The 6,873-nt window shown below is 32.6% G+C and overlaps 1 non-coding gene across 1 annotated transcript; it reads right to left on the bottom strand.

Annotated features, from left to right (window-relative positions):
* Positions 1-321: 321 nt before the first annotated feature.
* Positions 322-394, bottom strand: Trnap-cgg (transfer RNA proline (anticodon CGG)). The gene has a single exon. It is a non-coding gene; the product is annotated as a tRNA-Pro (tRNA).
* Between the last annotated feature and the right edge of the window lie 6,479 nt (positions 395-6,873).

Here is a 6,873-nt window from a genome sequence, read left to right as displayed (position 1 = left end):
TGGTAGCAGAACACGAAATCACAGGCAGAAATATGGCGATATTTATTGCAAGGAGGAAACTTGAGACTTGAGTTGATTCATACTGGGGATAGATGAAGCCTGTCCATTTGCCGGGCTTACGGTATTCCTGACTGAGGCTGTAGTTTCCATTTTGACTTGTTTCTCCTGAAAAATATGTTTAAGGCTAAAGACTGATATAAGAAGACATTTACAACCTTTATTGGATATCCTGACACCGGGCCGACCAGTCCTAACACTAACCTCTTAATGCTGAGCGCCAAGCGAGGCAGCTGTTAGTACCATTTTTGTAAGTCTTTGGTATGGCTCGGCCGGGGATCGAACCCACGACCTCCCGCATCCGAGGCGGACGCTCTAACCACTAAGCCACCGGAGCGGTTGAAATGTTATTGTGTTTGCTTACTAAAAGCGTTAAGTATCTGGTAAACGTCCATTTGTTCTTACATAGCCATTTGTCAACTGGAGAAGAGAAACTTGATTAATTAGCTTTACAACTTCTTCTTCGCTATTGGCAATCGTATGGAACAAGCTTGATTTTACATAATAAAATGTGTTGATAAAGTTTTTGTTTCAGTCGCAGATTGTCTTGTGGGTTAAGTTATGTTATTTATTAACCTAAAAAGTTATAGCTTATCTTTGATTGGCTTGTAAGGCTGGGCTTCTGGTACCATTGGTATAATCAAATGCACTTTGATTCATTCACTTTTGGCATAGTCTTACATCGTGCAGTTTCCGATGTTTCTATGTATGGTTCTTTCTTTCTTATACTTTTATTTGCTTGGGAGGTTTCTTTGTTTGTTTTGTGTTTTTTTTTTTTCATTTGAATTGGTCGATTATTTGTTGTTAGAACCAACATCTTTTGCAACTTTATACTGAGGACTTTGCAAACAACTTTACCTTTTTATCTAACTAAAACGTGATGAAAATCTTGTCATATTTTGGGTTCTTTTTTTATCTTTTCCTTATACATCCAGCTTTGGCTTTCTTTTATCTTTGTGAAGTTTCATGTTATCTCCCAAGTTTAACTCTTCGAGGATATTTTGACCTTTATGAATAACCCTTTCAGGTTCTTCCCCAACCTTTGTTTTCAGTTTCAGATTTTACTTTTTTTCACTTTTATTTATTTGTAATTAAACTGAGAAAGTAAGATCATGATATATCTAAATCAGAACAAAGGTTAAATATGAACCATCGTGATTAGCTAACAAGTGTAATATTAAATACATAGCATTTGATTGTTTAAATAAAAAGACATTTCAAGACATGTTTTTCGTTCCCAAAAATGAATGAATTTAACAAAACTAGTAGTTACTATAAGGCATGCTTAAAAATATAGTAAAAGAAATAATACAGAGAAAACGCTGAGCACCACAATGAATGCAATCCGACCCAAATTTCAGAATAATTAAAACAAAAACATAATATATAAAAAAAAACTAAATTAGACACAACGTTGATAGTGCTCGGTGCTGCAGCAATTAAATTCTACCAACGGTGACTAAACATCTTTAAATTTCAGTGTGAATGAAGATGGCATTTGTTTCCACAGACTAAACACAAGATAAGTGATAGCAAGTGAGAGAGAAAAAAATGCCCTTGAGAAAATATCCTGAAATGCATACAACAAAACTTTTGATCATTCAAAATGGATAATTGATGATTGAGAAATTTTTAATCACCGTTGTTTAGTCCATATTTTCTAATGCTTTAACTCCAGTACTAATAGCTATTGTAAAAATTGTTGTTATAGGCATACAATTATCAGCAAATAGGTAAGCAAGAGACAGTATTTATCTGTTTTTATATTAGCATTGTAATTTACGTAGCCAGCAGTAAGAAATATGATTGACAGCCCAGTCTTTGTAAACTTAAGCGAGTTACTTTGAAGGGATAACAACATTTTCGAATGATTTTTTTTCTGATTCGAATTATCATATTGGAAAGTTATAACACCACTATGTGAATGAGTAAATCCCAAACATCGACAAAAATACAGTGAAGTATCTGATACTATTTTGATGTCATGTGATTATCCTTTACTTTATATTGTAACCTGTCAACCTCTTCCGTCATAATAAAAGTGTTGTTAAGTAATATCAGGTATACAGGCAATATCTTGCAACAATTAGCAGGTCTATCATTAATCAACGTTTCGTGTGTCTTCTTGATTTGCTTTCTCGTGCATTTTATGCAGCTCTTTTTCAATTAAATTTCTATTCGTTATCTCTATATCTGCCTCATTTGCATATTTTGCATTTTGATATATCCAACTGATGTTTTTTTTTTCTTATTAAATTATGTAGATAACTGATCACAACAGAAGGAATGTATATAATCATGATTTTTGTTTGCTTGGTGCACAATATGTACCTTTCCTTTATACAAAAATCTTAATTCGTTTTCCAGCTAACTCTTGTTTATCTATTAGTAATAAAACGTCATTATTTATATAGCAAATAAATAGATTATGGTGGTAAAGATTTGAAAGGGTATGCAAGTCTAGGAAGAGTACACAAAAGATGACTACGAATAAATCCAAAATATTTAAACATTTATAAAATGAACCTGAACAATCAACAGAAGGTTATGCAACTCCTCACAACTGTCAATCAAGAATAATACATACACAGTTTCAAAATACGGTATATGGAGAACACAACTTAATAATAATTGATTTTAGAATATCACGGACGCGTAAAACCGGAATGAAGCTTGTTAAACCTGCATATTCGGGAAAGCAGAACAGAAGGAACACAAGCTAAATATTAATTATAATCATTAGTTAGCATCAAACAGACAATACGAGTCCATAGGTATAACAAGATGAACAACAACGGAAAAATGAATATTTTATTACAAAGTTTAAGAAACAAGAAGATGAAGATATAAAATATTACTATAAAAGAATTATATGTGTTGAGCACTCACCTGCATTTATAATATATTTACAACTGATTGTGCTATTTATTTGTCATCTATTAGCATATTTTGATTTCAATTGCTGCTAGATGTCAAGTAAAATTACCGAAAATGGCACATTCTAAATACAGATTATACTTTACGTCTGTTATGTATATTTAATTTAATTGGTTTCTTTAATATTATTATTTCATTACTTTCTGTTGTAATGCAACATTGTATGTTGAACTTAACCTTGTCCAAAATGAATTAATTTCTGCTTGACGTGATTGCCTTTTTTAAAATATTTCTATTTCATTTTACATAGCTAAATTATTATCTGTGTGTATGAGCTTAATATCAGGATTATTATTCAAGTAAACAAGAAAGAGTAAATATGTTTATTTATTTCGTGATTTTGGAATTTTCTTATTGAATTTTATAGGTTATTGTATTGTAAGTAAATAAGGCTCATTAGATCATTCTAGAAGGTTATTTTCTATTAGGTAATGTATTGTTTTTAAAACAATACTAATTTTGACATGAGGTCGACTAGAGAACTATATAATCTTGTAATTGTGAGGACCCGATAATTCGTGCTTTAACATCTAGCACCTTTAGTTGTCTTATGTTGTGATCAGTTTAGGCTGAATTTTGTTGTCTTCAAATTATTGAATTCAAGTGATTATATTCTCTGGAAATACAAACTTTCTATGATAAAATTCTTAGATAAAGACATTCACCTGAATTTATAAAATATTCAAACTTGGATTTATATTACTGTGATTCAACAAAAGACTGTAGACACCTCAGCACTCCATACGATATAACAGACACGTCCTCGCCTTCAGTTTTAGATCTCTTGGGGACTTGAACTGAGTTTTATTCAGGACTTTATATTATAAGGACTTATGTCTGTAATTCTTAGATTATTTTGGGATTTCATTCGCAATAGCGTAAGTTCTTTTTCTCATTTTCACTTTGCATTCTAGGGAAATAAATTATTTGTTAATTTTACAAAGCTTGTTGTCTTTCACTCTTTTCTGTGACTTATTTTAAGATCATAGACTTGTAACACTTCACCTATAGGGATTTATATTTTTTTAAAACTCTTCCCACATCAACATATCACAGTCAATTGTTTCGTAATTATTTGTAACAGATAGTTTAACAGATGTGTTAAAATTGTGCATGGTATAAAAGGCGCCTATGTCTAGGAGAAATGCAAAGGTAGCATATGCCGTCCTAAAATCGATACTGACAATCGATTGAACACCATAGCAAGTACCAGATTGCAGTTTTGTACGCTTTATCTGTTGCGTTGAACTTTGTAGAGATATATCACGAATCAGTTTCATAATTTTGCTTTTATATGGTGTCATTTACTTCCATGTTAGGACATTGTGCACATTGTAATTATTTTATCCCGTTTTTAAGTTTACCATTTTGCTACTTAACTGAAAATATTTAATGTACATTCTTTTCTTTTTCCTTCTGGTTTTATTATTTACAGATATTCGCATGCCGTGCATGCTTTAAGACATTCAAGCCCTAATACGCTAATTTTCTTTTCCAGTTCTTAGATCATTTTTAAGAAAGTCAAAGATTTCATGCTCAGTTGTATTGTTACTTATGCACGCTTCTTTAGTCATCTATGGAGGGGTGCTGTGTCGTTGAAACGTCGTCTCCCTCGGTGGTGTCATTTATTCAACATCTTAATGTTTTCAGATTCCCAACTCCAATTTGATGCATCAATTCTTTCAGGAAAACATTTTTTCACCATTTATTCTTGTATTGTCATTCAGCTTGTGATAAAGAGATAACTCTTGCTCATAAAACATGGATTCTCTATCCTCTCTTTCAAATCTTCCAACCTATAAACGATTGGTACTCCTAGTTTTACTTGCCTTATAATACATATTTCCTTTGTAAATTTAGGAAGATGGCATTTTGTATTTTAAAATGCATATCATTTAGGTGTTCCAAATGTTGTCAACACACACACACACACACACACACACACATATATATAAATCCTTTTTTGTTGTAGAAGGCTTTCTAAAGGTAATTTTTTCTCTTTTGCGTTTCAGTCAAAGTTTCTTTGGAGAAAATAAAGATCATTGTCAAACCAATGTTGTCTACAAATGTTAACACTTGTTTTTAATCATTATAAAATTTATTGCATCTATAAGCTATTCAAAACTTTTGCTGTATACAAAAACGGTACTTTTCCCAACATTAAATACACATACTGCACTATTTTAACTATCATGCTCTCAGGGTCAATGCTACTTATTTCAATGTTATTATAATCGAAAGAATTCTGTAAATATGCATCTTTTCTGAAATACCGGATATATCTTTTGCACGTTTGAAATAAAAATTACAACTTCTCTTGAACAGATCTAACATTCATCAAATTTATTCCATCAAAACTTGTAGATAGGAACATTACTGATTTCTTGTTTAACCCGTGAAATATCACTTATCTGAAAACTGTGAAATTCAATACAATGTAGCGCCACTTGAAGCTTCTACGTTAGTTTGAATTGTTTTCGCACACGTCATCATTTATTTTATACCTATACGTCATCGTTTATGCAGAAATCATGACAATTTAACATTTTTGGATAGGGTTCAGAATTTCAAGTCAATCGCTTCCCTTACATTTTATCCCAGTTGTAATCCTTGTTAGGAAAAAGATGTATAGATATCCTATAGAAGGTTTAAATAAACTTCCTTTCTATATTTTCATTTGGGCTTGATAGTACATAGCTAGCCTTTGCATTTGATGTGCAACGTACAGAACAGTGGTTCCCAACTTTTTCGGGCCATTGCCCCTTTGGTTATTCTGATCGCCCCCCCCCCTTACCCCGTAAAAAGCATTATTCAGCATTAGCACACACACACCTCGGTACCGCCCATTTTGTAGACCAGTGGTATAGAATATTGCTGATCATGACCGTGTGCTTCGCTTTCTGAACTAACACAGAGTGAGTGTACTTTGTGCTATTTTAAATACAGTTCCCAAATACACACACAGAGAGAAATCAGTCACATTCGTGTGATGTCTGTATCAGACAGGACATGGGTTTCTTAATAGTGGCCATACTATATGGCAATCGATGTATCTTAAAGACGTGTATGTCTATGAAACTTTCTCCATATTGTGATAGTTGTTGAATAATTCTTAGTGCTGTTCCAACCCCACTTGCAGATGTGCTCTAAAACACCAGAGAGGAACCTTAATGAATCCGGATATGGCAATCATTTGTTGTATAAAATATGCCATCGTTTTATAAGCATAAATCATAAACATGTGTCAACTATCCAGTGAATCAGAAAATATGTTATTGTCGAGCTCCTTCATCGACAGAAAAAGATGTTTTCCTACCTTTACCGTGTTTATAACGAAATATCTTTCTATCTCGGTTCCTATGGTTTAAGCCTTCACCATGTCTTTGTATATTAGCCCGTGTATTCTATGCAATATTTATTTACCTGTAAACACAAGCAGGCGACATTTTAATACTAATCTATCCCGCCTGTACTAGTGATTTTAATTAGTTTTTTAGTATTCTAGTACGAGAGTGTCATTGTAAAGGTCTTATAATCCTAATTTTAAAAGTAGTGTACAGTAGTGAACTTTGAACTTCACCGCAGTTTTCGATATATTCATTTAATTACGAAACATGTCAATAATGCTCTCTCTCTCTCTCTCTCTCTCACACACACACACACACACACACACACACCTACGTGTATAACAGTACTTGTAATATATTCTATGAGAGACACCGACTCTAATAACATGCTGCTATACATAACCATGACAAATATCCTTTTACAGCTAATAGATCATGAAAAATTAATGTTATGTTCATACAGTCTCTCATGTCATCCTCATTTGAGTGGTCCATTTCAAGTTGTAATCCCCAAAGCCATTTAATATCGCAC

The sequence above is a fragment of the Sinohyriopsis cumingii genome, chromosome 16, assembly GCF_028554795.1.
Source record: "Sinohyriopsis cumingii isolate HCF-2022 chromosome 16, ASM2855479v2, whole genome shotgun sequence".
NCBI classification, from domain to species: Eukaryota; Metazoa; Mollusca; class Bivalvia; order Unionida; family Unionidae; genus Sinohyriopsis; species Sinohyriopsis cumingii.
This window is presented reverse-complemented; position numbering and strand designations above follow the sequence as displayed.